Source organism: Sciurus carolinensis, chromosome 3 (assembly GCF_902686445.1).
Source record: "Sciurus carolinensis chromosome 3, mSciCar1.2, whole genome shotgun sequence".
NCBI lineage: Eukaryota > Metazoa > Chordata > Mammalia > Rodentia > Sciuridae > Sciurus > Sciurus carolinensis.
This window is the reverse complement of record NC_062215.1, coordinates 78,229,268-78,246,942: the sequence shown is the minus strand read 5'-3', so window position 1 is coordinate 78,246,942 and position 17,675 is coordinate 78,229,268. Positions and strand designations below refer to the sequence as shown.

Genomic DNA, 17,675 nt, shown 5'->3' with positions numbered 1-17,675 from the left:
TGGGTCCAGATGCTTTTTCAGAATCTTGCGGTTCTCCATTCGAGGGGGAATTACTTGAAACTAAGTGGAATTTTGTGTGTGCCTCAATAAATAGAATGCGGCTGAAGGATGCTGTGTGGCTTTTAAGGTTTCCAAAAGGCGTTGGGCTTCTGTGTGGCTAGCTCTTGTTAAGCTCATTCTTGGTATTCAATTACTACCATGCTAGGAGTGACCCAAAACTAGACTAAGCAGAGAGACCACACGGACAACTGCAGAGGGAGAGGAACTAAGGCCCCCCACAACAGCCGGCATTGACCCTCAGGCACATGAGTGAGAGAGTCAGTAGACATCCCGGCTTGCCAGCCTTGAAGGCTTCCAGCAGAGTTCCCAGCACTGGAGCAGAGACAAACTGTCCCTGTTATATCTTGTTCCAAAGCCTGAGCCTGAGGATGTTCTTTTTTTTTTTCACTGCTGGAGTTGGAACCCTGGGCCATGTGTGCTAGGCCAGCGCTCTACCACTACACCCCCAGCCTCTAAATGGTTTGGGAGTGATTTGTTCTACAACCCCAGTACAGCCACACACCTATACAGGGGACTAAACAATGTTTTGGTCAACAATGGACTGCATGTGATACAGTGGTCCTGTAAGATTGTAATGGAGCAGAAAAATTCCCATCATCTAATGATGTAATAGTCATTGTGATGTCTTAGAGCAATGCTTTACTCCCATGCATAGTAATGCTGTTGTTAAGAGAAAAAAACTAAACAGTCATAAAAAAAAAACCTAACAGTCATAAGGATATAGCAGATGCAATTATGTACTGTATGTAACAAATGATAATAACAAATGACTACATTACTGATTGGGGTATTTACTAGGCTTTTATCATTAGAGTTATTCTTTCTACTTATTAAAAAAAAAAAAAAAGGGTTTACTGGGCATTGGGGATGTAGCTCAATGATAGAGTGCTTGCCTAGCATGTGTGAGGCCTTAGGTCAAAAAAAAGTTTACTGTAAAAGTATGCTGTGTTACCCCAGCAGCAGCCTCATACATCTCATGATTGTGAATGGATGGCACTATACCATCTAGATTTGTGTGAGTACACTTTAAGATGTTTGCACAATGATGAATTTGCCTAATGAGGACCAAATTTCTCTGAGTGTACCCCTGTCATTAAGCAACATGATTATAACTAGATCACTAATTCTCTTTGGGATTTAACTAGAAACTAATTCTCTTTGGGATTGAATTTTTCACCATTCAGGCCCATTTTACAGAAAGAAAGAAGGAAAAGCTGGAACAGTCACCTCCTCTCTTTTCTCCAGTCCATCTTTCCTCATTCCTCCTTCACTTCGCCAGGAAAGTTTTCTCTGCTCCCTCAGGTTTCCAATCACTGGCTTTCAGAGCCTCTGGCCTTTTGTATTGACCCAGTTTGTGATTATATATGTGTTTGTTGTTAGGAATGAAAGATATGTTCCACAAGGGGAAGGATCTGTGGGTGTCCACTGTGCTGTTAAGCCACCTAGCATGGTGCATGGTACACACAAAGCTGTTGTTCGAATGAACTTGAACTCACCCAGGTTATACATTCAATACTTGATCTAGGAGGAGAAACTAGTACTTCAGCTCCTTGGAAAGTTTCCTCTGCCACACCCTTTTGAAGTTTCCACTCCAAACCTTCTCTTGCTCTTTTTAGAGACGATCTAAAGAGTAAGACATGGTGTCTACAGAAGTCTCCTCAAACCAAAAACATTCCATCTTCATCTCCCCAGACTCCTTGCCAAAATAAGCCGGGAAAGGTTTTGTGAATGCCTGGATTCCAGCAGGAGTTGAGCTGGTCTGAGAAGAAAAACAGAGAAAAAGGAAATAGCTCCAAATGTTGATTTGTTTAAACTTCTTCACAAACTTAACAACACAAGGAAACCAACAGAGACACACTTGTAATGAAGTCACCAGTCAACATTGCTGATTTTCCCGCAACAAGAAATGATCCCCCACTTCATGGGGTAGATATGAACTGGGTCATTAAAATATGGCCAAGGAGGGAGGGAGGGAGGGTTTACTTTTTCTGTCTCCTTCAAGTCTGTGTTCTGAAAGCTCAGCAGGAATTTAAACAAATAGCACAGAGGAATGGTGAATCTGATCATATTTAAAGAAAATGCGCCTTTCAGACTTCACCTACTTTTAATGCCTTGGCTTCTGCAAAAGTTTTGCTTTGGAAAGTGCTGCCAGTTTTTTTTCCCCTTCCCCATCTGAAAAGCCTGCTCAGAAAAAACAAAATTAGCATCAAATTGTCCTAATATTTTTTCTGTGCATTATTTTCCTCTAGGTCAAGAAGAAATTGTTGCTCCTCTCATATAAATGAATGTCAGGAGAAGGAAAGGAAGGAGGGTAATTAGGAATGAGAAATGGGGTCATAATGCTTCCCCTTTAGTTCAAAAATGAAAAATAGGGACTGGGGTTATAGATCAGTGGTAGAGTGTGTGCTAAGCATGTGAGTTAGATCCCTAGCACTAAGGAAGGAAGGAAGGAAGGAAGGAAGGAAGGAAGGAAGGAAGGAAGGAAGGAAGGAAGGAAAGAAAGAAAGAAAGAAAGAGAAAGCAAGCAAGCAGGCTTAGGTAAGTGGAGAGAGCTACCAACACAAAGGTATTACATGGGCCAGGTATGGTGGCCCAAGTCTGTAATGCCAGCAATTTGGGGGGCTGAGGCAGGAGGATCCCAAGTTGGAGGCTGGCCTCAGTAACTTTAGCATAACTCTTGTCTCGAAATAAAAAGGGGTGGGGATGTAGTTCAGTGGTGGAGCATTTGCGGGGTGTGGAATTACATGGGTAAAACCAGGGAGGGAAGAATTGGTTCCTTTGCATCACAGATAGGAAGTGGGACTGAAGAGAAGGATGCACCCACAGCCCTCAGTAGGGCCCATTTTAAATTAACCATCTAGTTAATGAACATTTGTTTTTGGTACTGGCGAATGAACCCAGGGACACTCTATCACTGAACTACACCCCCAGCTCTTTTATTATTACACCACGTTACTCAGGCTGACTTGAAACTTGCCATCCTCCTGCCACAGCCTCCTGAGTTGCTGGGATTACAGGAGTGCACAGTTGTGTCAGTAGGCACATTTATTTAATTGAACTCAAGAAAGGTTCTGGTCCAAATGTTCTGACTTTGGACAAGTTCCTCAACGTCCCTAAGCCTCAGTCTTCTCACCTATAAAAAGGGAAGAAGAGATCCTAACTGACAGGTATGAAGGTTAACACAAAGAAAATAGAACATGTCACCTGGCCCAAGGTAAAGTGTTCTGCAAACGTTAGGAAGAAATATGAAAAGCTCCCTCAGGAGGCAGTTGGTGGGCCGGGAACCCTGGAGAGCTTGGAGGGTTTCTCCAGGTGAGGGGGCGCGGATTGAGGGTGCAGGGCTCCTCGCCCCTGCTTAAGCAAGTTCTTTCACACACAGCCCCATCCACACTTTGGCCCGAAAATTCGGTGAGGGTTTTTCTTCCTTCTCTCTCTGTTGTTGTTGGGTTCTGATTACTTCCATCTGGCTTGCAGCAGCTCCAGTGGAGTCTCTAAAAAACAAAACAAAAATCCCCCCTACAAAACATAAGCACCAAACCTAAACGGCTGCTTCGCTTCTCACTAACATGCGCTCAAAAGGCAACCTGTGCGAGCCATAACTGGGGGCGCACCCGGACCCCTGGCACCTGCGCTCGCTGCCCGCGGGAAGAGGGTCCGCCTGGACCTAGCCCCCGCCTCCCTTCCCTCATGTCCCGGGCTTCCGCCCCGGCGCCCGGACAAGCGGCGCCCTGGGAACTACGACCCGGGCATCTCCCGGCAGAGGGAAGAGAGAGTGGGGAGGGCGGGGGCATTTTAGAGATTGAAAACAGAGCACTCCCAGCGCCTGAGCTCCGGAGCTCATCTGACTTGAGTTAGAGACACTCCCCAATCCCCCATTCCGGCGCCTTAAAAAAGTGTTGGAGACTGGCGCGTTGTCTCGTTTCCTGCGCGAACTTTCCTGTACGGGTGCTTTCTTTCCTCGGTGCTGAGATTGGGGAGAGTCCTCGGCCGTCCCTTTTTCCTCTCCGGGTGGCGTCCGGGTCCTCCCTCAGCACTCCAGGGCGGGGAGCGCGCGGCGCGGGCGGGCGCTAGGCGCCCTAGTGTGCCAAAACCCAGCGCGCGGGGGCGCTGCGCCGTCCCGGCGGCGCTGATGGATTGCAGGAGTGCCGGCGCTCGCCAGCCGAGGCAGCACGGCTCCGCGGACTTTTTTTCAAACTCCCATCAATGAGACTTCGAGGAGAAGAGGGAGGCGGCGGCGGCGACAGCGGACGCGGAGGAAAGCCAGGAGAAGCGGGAGGAGCCGGAGGAAGAAGCGCGGGCCGCGCAGCGAGACAGAGCCTCGCGGAGCTGCCTGCTCGCCAGCGGTAGGCTCTGTCTGGCCCCCGGCTGCCTGGGTCTCCTCCTCTGCTTTTCCCGCCCCGCCCAGGCCATCCTGAGCCCCGGCACACGGCAGCCCGCGGCTGCTGGCCGCGCCAGCCAAGTTGGGATGGGGGCCTGCAACCGCTGCCCGGCGCCGGAGAGGCCACCTGCGTGCTAGAGGCAAACTTTTGTCTCCTCGGTAAAGTTGCATTGGCCTTCTTTTGCTTGCTTGTGGTTGCGAAGCGCCTCTTATCCCGGCTGAGTCCAGGCCGACTGGGATGCTGTGCGGTCTTCGGAGGGTCCCTGGACCGGGTACCGGTGCCACTGAGCGGGATCCTGGCACAGGGCTTGGGGGGACTGGAGGTGAATGGGGCTGACCCCGCTTCTGGCTGTGGCGCAGTAGGAAGAGGACTTAAGGGGGATCTTGGACTGGGAGCTAGTGGCCAGTGGGTCAACTTGGCAACTCCGTCCCTACCTGGGAGAAAGCGCCAAGGGGCCTTCGTCGGGTCGCACCGCGCGGAAGCCAGAGCCGTTTTGCTGGGGGTTGGGGGGATGGCGTCGGAAGCTGGGATGCCCAGAAGCTCGCATAGGTGGGCAATGGGAGCGTGTCTGAGGGAGTGTGCTGTGTACTGAGGGGCTCGCCACTTGAGAACTTCTAACTCCACTTCTCTGCGCTGCGCGTCCCGGAGCCCGGCCTTTCTTTCTTCCTGGCTCCTTGCTCCCCCTCGCTCGGTCCTGTTGCCCCCTCCCCCTCGGAGGCACTCTCTTTTCCGACCTCCTTTCTGGCCTTTTTCCTCCTCCTCTTCTGCCCTAGGCCCAGAGATTCGCTTGACTTCCCGAAGGGATCCGCACGTAATCCTTTGACGGATCCGGGCCCCCACACCCCTCATTTCGTCCCCGCCCCCCACACACCGTCTCCCTCCTACCCCCCACCCCACCCCGGGGACAATCTCTCAACAAGTATATTTGCTGAGGAATTTGAAAAATCCACTACTGCAACTTGATCTGTGTGTGATGGATGGGGAGAGGCGCGGAGAGAGTTGGGCGCCAATCCTATTAAGGGTTTAGAGAGGGGAGCGTTTTCCCCTGACGGGGGCGGGGGGCAGGGGGCGGGTGTACTGCGGGGTGGGGGAAGGGAGCGTGAGCTTGCGTGTGTGTGTGTGTGTGTGTGTGTGTGTGTGTGTGTGTGTCCGCGCGCGTGCGCGCGTCTTGCCAAGGAGCTGGAAGTCCACCCAACTCCGCGCCTTTTCAGCCCGGCAGTAATTGCTGTCATTTCCTAGGAAACCCGACTTCTATTGAGCAGGGAGCTGGGGATGGAGCCCGCGCACCTCGCCGAGATGACCCACCGCAGAGGTGCTCATCAGCCTTGGGTTCCCCTTAGGGTTCCTCTCTCCACTGCCCTCTCTTTTGTGTAATTGCTGTGTGGCTCCCAGAATTGATTCCAGTCAGAAAGTAGACCTCTCGCCTGAGTCAGGTCCCATGCTGTGGGGGTGTTTCACGCGGCTCTCTGTGCCTCACCCCCTGCATCTCTTCGGACGCACGGCTTTGCAGTTCCGTGGCGGTGGAACAGTCCTGGGGCCCCAACCCCGCTGCCCTTGCTGGGCGTGTGAAGGTTTAATCCCAACAGCTTCAGATAAAGGGAGCAGTTGTAAAACGGTCATATGCTGTTTGCAGACGAGGCTCTGGGGGATGTTGGAGAATTTGAAAGTAAACGTTTCCCTCGCAAGCGGCATAAAATAGTGTTTAAACAAATATTGTATTGGCATGCTCAGGGGGCTTGGTGCCAAAAAGTAAAGTAAATAAACTGTGAAATCCAAAATATACAGCGGGTGATAGCGGTGGAATAGGCGGGCTTGTCACAAGTCTCTCTGATGCGATCTGTTTGTTCTAGCCACCTCCTCTAGAGCCCCCTCCCCGCCCATTTCCTTACCTTGGCTGGGAGTTTCCTTTGCTCTGGCTTCTGTGTGTCTGGGGGCAGGCCCACCCTGGGCTTGGGAGCGACTCTGCAGTTGCAGACTGGGGGTATTCATTGTGTGCTACCTGGGCCCGTCTCCCCAGGGAAGAGGAGGAGAGCGCAGGAGAGGGCACCCTGGCCAATTCTGTCAGGTTTGAATTTTGAGGCTCTTTAGACTTCTCAGCTTCTGGTCTGTCCTGGGACAGTAGTTGGAGAATGTAGAATCTAGGCCCTGCAGATGCACTCCCTTCCTTCCCCAGGGCCTCTATCTTGCCAGTTTCTTTCTTCATCTTTCTTGCTTTCGGTTTGTTAGACTTTCTATTTCTTTCCTTAAGGTTTCAGGAATTTTGGAGATTCTCTCTGGGACACAAATCCTACTCAAACCCAGCCATATGGAAAGTTATTACTTGTCTGATGAATTTTAAAGTTAATTATATTTTGTAAGATTTAGGGTGGTTTTGTATTTCTCCTCTTACTTTGAGAACCATACCAATTTCTTGAGGTTGTTTACTGATCCTAGGGGAATTTAAACTAATACAGGGAAGGTCCTGCATTCAGAGGAGCTCACTTGCCCAGGACATAGCCTTCAGAGGCTCCTGCCTCATCTTGGCCCAGTGTCTGATCTGGAGAAAGATCAGAGTGGTGCGGTTCCAAAGTCAGTTGGTGAGCATGAGCACGAAGCGGAGAAAGCACCCCTAAGCCAGGGTCTATCCTCTGTGGGAATTCATGTGATGGGAATTTGTCCAGAGTCTAGATCCTTAAGCCTGGACTTCCAGGCTGCACCCAAACTCACAGACCCACCCTCCACCCCATGAGGCTTTAGAAGGAACTTCAGTCTCAGCCCACCTTGAAGAAGTTAACTGAGTCCCCTTAGCTTTCTTAGGATGCGCCAGTCCCCTTGGGAGAGCACCAAGCAGAGAGGAAATCCTTGGACTTGCTTGGTCAGAAGAGGGGGCCTCAGGGCTATGGGTCAGCGGCTCACTGCCTGGCTGCGGGGGTCTTGGGGGCTGTGTACTGTAGCTGGCTTGTTTGCACTACAGACTGAAAAATACACAAATACTTCATGCTTTTTGTACTCCCACAAGTGCCCTGTACACAGTGCAGCCCCTGGGGCTGGATTAGCAAACCAGGGGATTCAGCAGGCAAGCAGACAAAATTGGATATTTGCCTAATAAACACCCTTTTTCCATCAGGGCCCCCCTTGGTCACCCCAGGGGAAAACTTCACTGCACAGATGCCAGCAATTCCCTTTAAATGAGACCAGGAGGTTGTCGTGTGCACTTTGAAAGCCTGTGTGACCCCCTCACACCCAGCTGGCTTGTTAAAGCTCAAAACCAGAGTCCTACACCCTTGTGTCTGTGGGCAGCGCAGCTGGCCTGGGTGGGAAAGTTTTAGCAGGGCTTCCTTTCTTGTGCAGGGCACTCCAGGGCGGTGGAGCAAACCAGCCTTGCTTCTGTAGTCCAGGATGGGAGGATCTACCTGTTCAAGAGCCTTTTTCCCGGTGCACATGGGGCTGTCAGGCCAGGTGGACCTTGCTTTGGACAGCTGCAGCCCTTCCCGCTGGGCCAGGGTCCTTTGAAAAGGAACCCCAGGGAAGCAGTTCCCTCCTTTCTTCTTTTCACTGAGTGTCAGAGGCATGGACAAATGAAACACGTGAAGAATGCCAAAGAGAGAAACAGTATTCTCAGATTCCAGAAAATTCGGAGAGCAGGGATTGGTGATTATCCCAAGAAGCAGAATGCCCAGCAATTACAGTGTGCAAAACTGTCTCACTTCTAAAGAACTCGGGGAGGGGAAACTGCTCTGTGATTGTTTTCTCAGACTTGTTTAAAAGCAGATTTGAGAAAGGGTCATGGACATTGGTGTTTAATAGGACCCTTCAGTGACACCTTCGACACTTTTGTGGTTTCAAATAAACATATAATGCCAGATTCAGTACTAGTTATTCCTCTAAAATCAATAAGGGTTTGCTGTGGAATATCAAGGATTTTAAAAAGCGAAACATTGGTCATTGTTTTGGATTTTCAGGATGACAAAAGACTCTCAATCTATGCTAATTGTATTTAATATTATGTATTGTATATGGATGATGACAGCATATTGGCTACTTGTTTAGTGTATTATTTTTGCTCAATTCTTTCATCACTAAAAGAATCCCTGATATCCCTGTTTAAGTTTTATTTTCTGGTTTCTTAAAAAACATTGGGGGTGGGTGGGGAATAACTCATTTAAGATGTGACCAAAGAGTACATATTAAACTGCTTTTGAGATTTGGGTTTAAATGAAACTAGTTAATGGGGTTTTGTGTCTGTGCACATGTGTGTTGTTAAAAAAAAAAAAAAAAAAGCAGGTTCCTGGGAAGTGTGTTTTAACTGAGTGCTGGGTTTCACCATTAGCATAAGAAAAACAGTTTTAGTGCTTTTACTATTGTCTTGAATGAGGAGTCGCTGCAAATGGAAGGAAAGTGGGGCTCCAAGCCGATGGCCCATTGAGATTCTTCAGCAGCCTGAGCTAGTCATCTGCCTCGGAAATCTGTGATCGGATATCACTTTTATCTCGCTGTTCCATTCTCTGGCCTTTTTCACATGTTCACTTTTGTCAAGGTTTATTGATTATGTTTTCTTCTCTGCAAATCTGTGGAAAATTTAATGAACCAAAAACAGCACTGGAATAAAGGGGACTTTTTATTCATTGGCACGGGATTGGGATTGACCCCCCCACCTTCCCAGGGCGGAGGGGGGCCCCAGGCCTCCAGCAAGAGAGGTGGGGGGAGAAGGGGGAGTGGCCCTGCTCCCAGGACAAGGCGGGGTCTCCTCAGGCCTGGGGCCTCCGGGCTGACCAGCATGGGGGACTCCTGCCCCAAGGGAAGAAGAAAGATCTTCCCGGGGAGCCTGTGTCCCACCAACTCCTCTCTGGCCTACCGGCTGCAGCCCTGAGCCTTGTCCTCCAGGGCCCTGGCTCTGGGGGCTTGCGGTGGGGAGGGTGGGGGACATTTGTATCTCTCCGCCTTACAGACCATTCCAAGGCAGGGCCTTCCCCGCTGCAGTTAAGTATCTCCCTGCCTCCAACCCAGCTCGCAACCCTGTAATTAAGCAAAGCCCCTGGTGTGATTACGCGTTGCTGACTCGGCTGGGTTTGGAGCCCGTTCTCTCTACGAAAACCGGTGACCTCTTGCTCTTTCTAGAGGCTTCCTGGTCAGCCTGGGTCACACTGATCTTGTCTGTCTCCCCCACTCTTTCTCCTTTCCTCTCTTCTCAGCCTTTCGTCTTTTTTCTTTCCCCTTCTCCTTTTCTCCGTCACCCCTTCCCGCGTCCTTTCCTGTCTCTCCTTTCTCTGTTTTATTTTTCTCTCCCTTTTCCTCCCCGCCCCCTCCATTCTCTTCCCTGCTCCTTTCTTTTCTCTACCTCCGTCTCCCCGCTCCTCTTTGTTTCTCCACTTTGCCTTTCCTCGTTTTTTCCCCCCATCTCGCCCTCTGCTGCCTTCCACTTCTGTCCCCCTTTTCTGCGATCGTGTCCCGCCGGGTGGAGAGCTTGCCGGCCAGGCCTCCGGGAGGTCGCGCGTGCTGGCGGCAGCGACCCTGCGGCGTCCGGGAACTTTCAGTGCCCGATCGCCTGCCCACCCGCCCGCCGCGTCCCTCCCACCTGCGCGCCCGCCTGTTTTGCGGCGTGCGAACAATGGCCACATTGTTGGGGTGGCGGGAGACTGGACCTTGCTCGTGGCTAGCCGGGGAGAAGCCAGCCGGCCAGAGCCGGGTAGGCCGCGGCCGGGGCGCACCAAGCCCGCTCCTACCCGGAGACGTGCCAGCCCCAAAAGCTGCCTGCAGCGCCATCCCCTCCTCCTGCGCAGCGGCTCGCCCTCCTCCCGTTAACCGAACGGGCGTTGGAGTTTGGTGTACAGTTTGAGGGAAGAGCATTTCAGGAAAGACAGAGAAAGGGCCCGTCACCAAACTTTTTGTGGCGACTGAAACTTTTTCTGTAAAGCATCTATAGATCACAGCTGGGAAGGCCTTTTCCGCTCTGTCCCCTAAGGGGGTGGGGAAAGGGAGGGTGGTCCTCTCCTCCATTCGTCTTGACCCGTAGGGATTCAAAACCTCTTAGCACTCAGAAAAAAAGATCTTTAAATGCTTAAAAGAGCATCGTCCCGGGATCCAAGATAGTCCCCCTTTCAGCCGATGCTTAGCGCGCTTCTTTGTGCGGTGGACAATGCAATAAGTCAGCTCGACTTTGGAGCCACATTTATAAGGAACTGTAAGGGCCGCTCAAGTACACTTGTGCTAAGTTGAATTGATTGAAATTTAATGGCGGTTAGTGGCGATGAATGGTAATGATTTTCCAGCGTATCTTTGGCATACTTGACATTAATAACTGGAGTGTGTGTGTGTACCCGCCTGAGAGCACGCCACACACGTGAGGCGGTAGCATTATTCATTTCTGAGATGCTAGTCCTTCCTCTTCTCAAATCCTTTTCCTTCTTACCATAATTCAGTTGTTCCAATGATTAAAAAAAAAAAAAAAAAAGGAAGGAAGAAAAACAGGGAAGAAGGAAAAGAAAAATCTTTCTCCATTGAGCACGTACATCATGTCAACATAATTTTGAGCTCATGATTTTTTTTCAATTCCTACATAAATCAGCTTCTAATATACAGAATGTGATGAATTTGTTTTAGCTGCCATCATGAATTAATGGTATGCAAATAGAAGCTTTGCAGGTGAAATGATTTACTTAATAATTTCAACTTCTAATATTTAAGCTCATTCATTATGTTGGGAGTTTAAAAAAAAAAACAAGTCCATATTTTAAAGTCTGAGATGGGGAGTTTAGCATGCAAGTATGTGCACTGTGGGCAGATCTTGATGGCCAGAAAATAGTATTTAATTTGTTGATTCTTTGAGAATCTACAATTCACCAAGCAGTGGCCTAAGGAAGCAAGGATAGAAGACTAACGGAGAACTTCACCTGGGGGAGGACACAGAAATGCATCAACCTAATCCCAACATGGCCATCACCTGCTGCATTCTGTGGGCAAGAACCAACTGGGGTTGGGGAGCTAAGGAAGTCTTCCCATTTGAACTGGTCTTAAGGGATAAGTGACGCTTGGAGGAAGGAGGGTGAAGGGGCTCTGATGCCCTGGATCCCCATCTTTGTCAAGTGTTAGTTAAAATCATCTTAAGAGATGATCATTAAGTACCTGCTTGTGAAAGTGGCATTGGTGTAGAAAGTCCAGAAGACCATCCAGATTACTGCCTGGAAGACTTTCTTACATACAGCATCTTTTCAAACTGTTTTCTTCTGGAAGAAGTTGAGGAAGAGAGAAAGAATGATAAATGCATGCACTATCAAGAGAAATCAGCATGAACCTCTTCCAGCTGGCCTCATGGATAGCGAAACCCAGCCCCTCAACCTCAGAATGACCCTGTTATTGCTTTACCTCTTTGTAGAAGGGTGCTGCTGATGTGATCTCTCAGGTTCTTCACACTTCAGAATGAACCAGCTCTGCCTCGGGAGCTAAGCACATCCTGTCCTCTGAGCAGCTCTCTTTGTGTCACTGGGGCTGGGTGTGGTGATTCATGCCTGTAAGCCCAGTGGCTCCGAGCCTGAGGCAGGAGGATCACAAGTTCAAAGCCAGGCTCAGCAACTTAATGAGGCTCTGAGTAACTTATCGAGACCCTCTCTCAAAATAAAAGATCCAAAGGGCTGGGTATGTGGTTCAGTGGCTAAGCACCCCTGGGTTCAATATCTGGAACTTAAAAAAAAAAAAATGTCAGTGGGAAGGCAGATGGCAGGACCAGAGTCTAGGGAAAGTGTGAGGTCTTTGGCAAGGAATGTGCCTGTCTTCCCCTGTGGCCACCATTCCTACCCAGCTTCAGTAGGCAGGGCACTTATGGGATGTGGTCACAGGATGAGTATGTATGAGCATAGTGGTGGTGGTGGACTTGGGGACGTTGACGGGGACAGGAAAAGCAGTTGGCCTCTGATGGCCCTTTTAGATTCTCCTGAAAGCTGAAGACAAGGAAGGACTGATACATAAATATGTCTCAGATCGCTAAAGATAAGGATAGAGTTTTGACTTGACTTCTCAAAAAATTGAGGTCATGGTGGTCGGATGACAGGTTGAAGGCACATCACTCAGATGTTTCTGCGGACAGTGGTGGGTTGTTCTGTCATGATACATTGTGTGTGTCCAGGCAGTGACAGTATATTTAGGGCTGGCCCTTGCTGTCTGCAGAGATCAAGGAGAGGGGACATCTTTGGTGTTCATGCATCCAGGGTGTGCCTGCGTTCCTTGCCTTTTTATATTAGAAAAGAAATCAGTCAGCTCACTCAGCCAGGACTTTTTAGGGATGCAGATCAGGAGTTGGAACAGGATGGGAGACTTTTTTATTTTTAATTTTTATTTGTTCTTTTTAGTTATACATGACAGTAGAGTCTATTTTGTCGTATTTATGCAAACATGGAGTGTATCTTATTCTAATTAGGATCCCAGTCTTGTGATGTACATGGTATGGAGATCCACTGTGGTGTACTCTTATATGTTCCTGGAAAAGTTATGTAGGTTCATTCCGCTGTCTTTCCTATCCCTGTCCCCACTTCCTTCCCTTCTTTCCCCTTTGTCTAATCCACTGAACTTCTATTCTCCTCCTCCAGGATGGGAGGCTTTGAATTGTTATTCAGATGCGTTTGTCTAGAGAAGATGTAGTACATAATATACATAATATAGTATGTTACACACACAATATAATATGTAAGATTACTTTCCCTCTGTTAAGTGTGAATGAGGGATGTGCAATATGTATATTTATGTGGATATACATTTATATCAGTAAAACATTAAGCACCAACCCTTTTTATGAATTAGATTTTTTTTCTTTTCTCAAGGTGTACTTATGCAAAAAAGAGAAATAGAATAGAATAAGGTCAGAACTAGAGTGAATAGGAGCAAATCTGAAGGCAAGACTTCAAAAACTGCTGGGTGTGGTGGCACATACCTGCAATCCCAGTGGGCCAGAAGGCTGAGGCAGGAGGATTGTGAGCTCAAATCCATCCTCAGCAATTTAGTGAGATCCTGTCTCAAAATAAAATATAAAAAGGGGTGGGGATGTGGCTCAGTGGTTAAACACCTCTAGGTTCAATCCCTGGTACCCCCCCCAAAAAAAAAAATTAGAGGACTGGGGATGTAGCTCAGTGGTAAAGTGCCCACGGGTTCAATTTGCAGTACTGCAGAGAGGGAAAACAACAACAACAACAACAACAACAACAGAAAAGCCTCTGAAATTGTCTCTAGGAAGGGTTCTGGGCCTCTAAGATGAGATTCAGGTGGCAGCTTGTCAAATATGCAGATTCTTAGGCCCCAGAGAAAATCCATTCAATGAGAACTGTGGCCGAGTGGGGCCAGGTACCTGCATTTTTATCAAGGTGGGGTGATGGGGATTGACCTTTTTTTTACTATGATGTCCCTCGGTTCTGGGACACTCCAAGGCTGAATTGTCAGAAGGTGGGAAGACCTGCAGAAGCTGCCTGGTTAGTTAGTGCAGGGCTGGTGGTTAGGGCAAGCAAATGAACTGAGGATCGATTTGCTGCTTCTCCCAAATAGCACAGAGATCTCTCTTTCATGGGACACTGGCTGAGACTGTATCATGGCTCTGTGGTCACAGCTTTTGCTGGCCACCAGGATAAATGAGAAAGTGGGTCAGATCCCAACCGTGGTTTATGTGCTGTGGGTTCTGTCCTGAGGGTCCCTGGGATGACACCTATCTTTTCCTTTGCTTTATATTGTGTCATGGCTGAAGTGGCTGGAAGCTGGACCTCTTTGGGTCCAGATTGCTGTTTGACCACTTGAATAGATCTTTTGGAAGTATAAGTCACACTTGAAGGACATACCTGTGGACATTTTTATTGTCCCCAAGAAGGGTAGGAAGGACCTAGGTTGGTAGGGATGAGGAGCTGGAGTGGTCTGTCGCCCCCTCCCGCCCTGATGGCATTGGGCCTGGGAGCTGGAAGGAGCTTGCCGTGAGGGTCAGCAGACCAGCCTGCTTCTGCTGGTCAGTACAAAGGGGGCTCAGCACAGGTCAACCTCTGACCTGATTCACTCACTCATCTCTGCCCCTCCCCACGAGCCTCAGGCTCTCCCCTTGAATCTTGGCTGCTCAAGCCATGAGAGGCCTGGCTATGGGTGTGGGGCCTCAGGACCACTTCTGTTTTCTTGGTCTCTGCCTCCTGAGGAAGAGAGAGTCCTCTTTGTTCAGAAGCTGAGCCTGTGTAAGTGGACAGAATGTCTCTTAAGTCCTCTAGACTGCTCAGGTCCCTCCATTTCCTCTTCAGGGCTTCCTTGTTGTGGTTCTGGTTCTGGGTCCCAGAGTCCATTGGTATAATGTGATTCACAAGTGCAGATGAACTTAACAACCATGCCTCCCGTGCCCTGGCCTGCCTTTATTTTGAGTCCCTGCCCAAGGCCAAGCACACACAGAATCTGCCTTCCAGACTGCTGTGTCAGCAGTAAAATCAAGTGGGCATGTGGGCCACAGTGAGCTTCATTTTGTCCTCATGGACTGTTTCATTAATGGTGTCAGGCTGAACAGGGTAGGACTTAGGAACTCGGGCTTCACACGAGTTTGTGCTTAGCATGTGGAGGCCCTGGGTTCAATCCCCAGCACTGCAGAAAAAAAAAAAAAAAAAAAAAAAAAAAAAAGAGAGAGAGAGAGAGAGAGAAAGGAAAGTGGGATGGGAAGGGGAGAGGTTGGTTTGAATCCCACTACCGTGTGACTTAGTTATGTTACTTAGCCTTTCTGAGCCTTGATTTTTCTCAAGTATAAGCAGAGCTTTCTTTGTGGGCATGAGTAGATGAGATGGCTGGTGACAAGTGCCTGGCATGTTATCTTGGGTAAGACCAGGAGCTGAGTAAATATTAGTTGTCATTCTCATCTTTCCTGTAAAAGGCCCAGGGACCAAACCAAAGGAACAAAGTAGGACACAGCTTAGTTCCTCACCCCCAGGAATTGTCTTATTCCTGTGTAGAGCTGGAGGCTGGAAGGCTTCAAAGGGAACCATAGTCCCTGGTGTCATGGATGTGGGCTTCCAGCCCTTTTCTGAGCCAGTGCTGTGTCCTCAGTCTTGCTTGCCACCCCTGTGGTGTTTGTGAGGATTGCACGAACTATTTGTGGTTAGGCACTGTGAACATGTGCTTTTGTCACATGAGGCTGGGAGCCCGGGGCCAGGGTCCCTGCGTTGGTATTGCCATCCTTGGTCCTGACTGACCAGGGCCCTTGTAGGCCTCCTGCAGCTCATCAGGGCCCTGTGGGGCCATTGTGGGTCGAATCACAGGCCAGAGCACTCTAGGAGGGCCAAGGGAGTGGAGGCTTCTGCCACTCTGAGGAAGCCTTTCTGTAGGGGTTTTTCTCTGGCACAGTCTCAGGTGTGTGCTTGAGTCTGTGGGCCCAGGGTGACAGGCCACTGCATCCTTCAGCTCTTTGGCTTACTCTGGGAAAGGGTGGTGTCTGCCTGCTTGTCTTTCTTCTCCTAGTCTCTGTTCTCGGTGTCCCTTCCATCTCTCCTGGGTGCCTGGCTGCATGGGTGCAGAAGAGTCTCCAAATCCCAGTGTCCCTTCTCATAGGTCTACTTGGGCTTGCAAGTTTGGGTTGTGCCCGAATGCTGTCTGCCCTGTGGGACAGGCTTGACTACAGGAAGGAGGGGATGGCGAGTGGACCACCTCTGCCCTGCTCTGCCTTGCCTGGGTCCTCCACAGCCAGCAGGCACCCTGCCCCTAGCTCACATGCCTGGTCCCTGCATCCTGGTCTTGGCGTTGACATAGTTCAAGAATGTCTTGTTCCTCACTGTGACACAGGGTGCTAGGAAGAAGTCTCTGGGAAACATGGGGTTGCTGGAACTTCAGGACAGGAGCAGCTTCTCTTTGTGGCCTCAGGCTGTCAGCTGAGTCAGGGGGTCCCAACAGCTGCTTTTCAGGTGTGTTTTAGTGTCAGATTAGGCTCTGAGTGGGAGCCCCAGCATGGCCCTAGTTCAGGGTCAGGGTCCTGGGAATGGAGGCCTTTCCTGTTGCTGTGGTCTTGCTGATGGAGGACGCCTGGGCTTTTAAATGCCTGCAGCTCTGCTCATGTGGTGCAACTTTTGGAGGGGGGTTGTGACTTGGGGGAGGTGGTACTAGGGATTGAACCCAGGGGTGTTCTACCACTGAGCCACATCCCCAGTCCTTTTTGTTTTTTTGTGACAGGGTCTTGCTGAGTTGCTTAGGGCCTCACTGAGTTGCTAAGGCTGGCCTTGAACTTGTCATCCTCCTGTTTTAATATCCTGAGTTGCTGGGATTACAGGCATTAATAGGCACATACTCCTGTGCCTGGCTCCTCTCTATGTTAATAGAGTCCCCCGGCTCCATCCAGATTCCCAAAAGAAGATTTGTAAAGCAGATTGAGGAAGCTAAGTAGCACTGGGGGCCCTCTGCAGGGGCGGGGAATGTGGGCCGAGAGCATTTCCATTTCCCCCAGGTCTCTGGCTTGCACGACCATGGTGCTCTCTCCTGGTGCAGGTGTGGCCTCAGCATTCAGCCCTCCCATCTCACCAACAACAGTGGAGACCTGTGCTCCCGTGCTCCTCTAGTCCGCATCTTGCCTAGGTGCTCGGTGGTCAGTGGTCAGGCAAGAAAACTGTAGGAGGCATCAGGAGCTGGGTTGCCTGATGTCTGGGCTCCTGGGTCTTCATTCTCTCCTCTGCTTATGATGATTTCAGTGGTGGGAAATGAAGTTCCCAGACCAGTGCTGCTGTGGACATCTATTGGCCAGCCTGTGGGCAGCTCCCTGCGGGAGCTCAGGTTCTCAGGACATCTTCATGTTCACATGGGCAGTGGGGGGCATCTATGAGCCAGGCTTGCTGACTGTTGGGTTCCAGTACCAGAGAACTAGAAGGGGAACTGGTTGAGGACATTTCTTTTACTTGACTGATGGCCTAATGACTGCTTGTCTAGCCTGTAACCGTGTGTCCCTCACATGGAAAACTTGTTTCCAATCACAGCTATCCTCATGGCTCTTGTCTGATCGGTGTCGTTTATTACTGCCAGACCTTGCCCTTGCACTGGGGAATTTTACTTAGGTTCTTCCTGACACCCCAGGAAAAACCTGTCCTGGTAGGTCCTGGTTCTTCCCATGGAAGGTGCCAATTCATGCATCACACAATATGAAACAAATTCAAAGATTTATTACCAACAGATCCTGTGCAGGGAGGGTGAATGAGGCAGAAAGATGGTCCTCTGTCTGCAGGTCACAAGAGGCCCAGTGAAGAGTCAAGTGTGTGTGGGGGCAACTAGCAGTGTGTCAGTGTA

At 49.8% G+C, this 17,675-nt stretch overlaps 1 protein-coding gene across 3 annotated transcripts in view; it reads left to right on the top strand.

Annotated features, from left to right (window-relative positions):
* The first annotated feature begins 4,282 nt into the window (after positions 1-4,282).
* Gli2 (GLI family zinc finger 2) overlaps positions 4,283-17,675 on the top strand; it is a 243,406-nt gene continuing 230,013 nt past the window's right edge. The window contains exon 1 of one of the 3 annotated variants that reach the window (XM_047547721.1): positions 4,283-4,597. The gene's annotated coding sequence lies outside the window, so the exon portion shown is untranslated. Of the gene's footprint in view, positions 4,598-4,691; positions 4,762-17,675 lie in introns of those variants that run through there. The other 2 variants (XM_047547722.1, XM_047547723.1) reach the window with 2 other exon arrangements.